The sequence below is a fragment of the Hippocampus comes genome, unplaced genomic scaffold (assembly GCF_001891065.2).
Source record: "Hippocampus comes isolate QL1 unplaced genomic scaffold, H_comes_QL1_v1.1 scaffold130, whole genome shotgun sequence".
NCBI lineage: Eukaryota > Metazoa > Chordata > Actinopteri > Syngnathiformes > Syngnathidae > Hippocampus > Hippocampus comes.
This window is the reverse complement of record NW_017842057.1, coordinates 1,190,264-1,190,622: the sequence shown is the minus strand read 5'-3', so window position 1 is coordinate 1,190,622 and position 359 is coordinate 1,190,264. Positions and strand designations below refer to the sequence as shown.

The 359-nt window shown below is 42.9% G+C and overlaps 1 long non-coding RNA gene across 1 annotated transcript in view; it reads right to left on the bottom strand.

Moving 5' to 3' along the window:
* LOC109510524 (uncharacterized) overlaps positions 1-359 on the bottom strand; it is a 24,786-nt gene that overhangs the window by 24,145 nt on the left and 282 nt on the right. The window lies entirely within an intron of this gene.

Genomic DNA, 359 nt, shown 5'->3' with positions numbered 1-359 from the left:
GTACTCACGTCAGCTGTGTGCTTGGCCATTCAGTGGTATTTCAGACTCGACGTGCTATGATGATAGCTCAGTTTACGACTGCAAAACATACAAGTAACTTTGGTCTTGTCAGTGGAACAATCTGGCAACTATTTAAAAGTAAACTTTCCATTCAAAAACTCAAAGTATCTGTTTTCGGTGTCTCGCGCTGCCGTGGCTGGCAAAACAAACGTGCGTGGACATGTGCGGCATGCTTGTTCTTTTGTTTCTGGTTTATTTATAGAGCAACGTAACATCCGCTGTGACGTCTGCCGCGTTATTCTCGCGAGAAAAAATTAATCCCGTTAAAATGCCAATAAAAAAGCGCTAAACTGACAGCT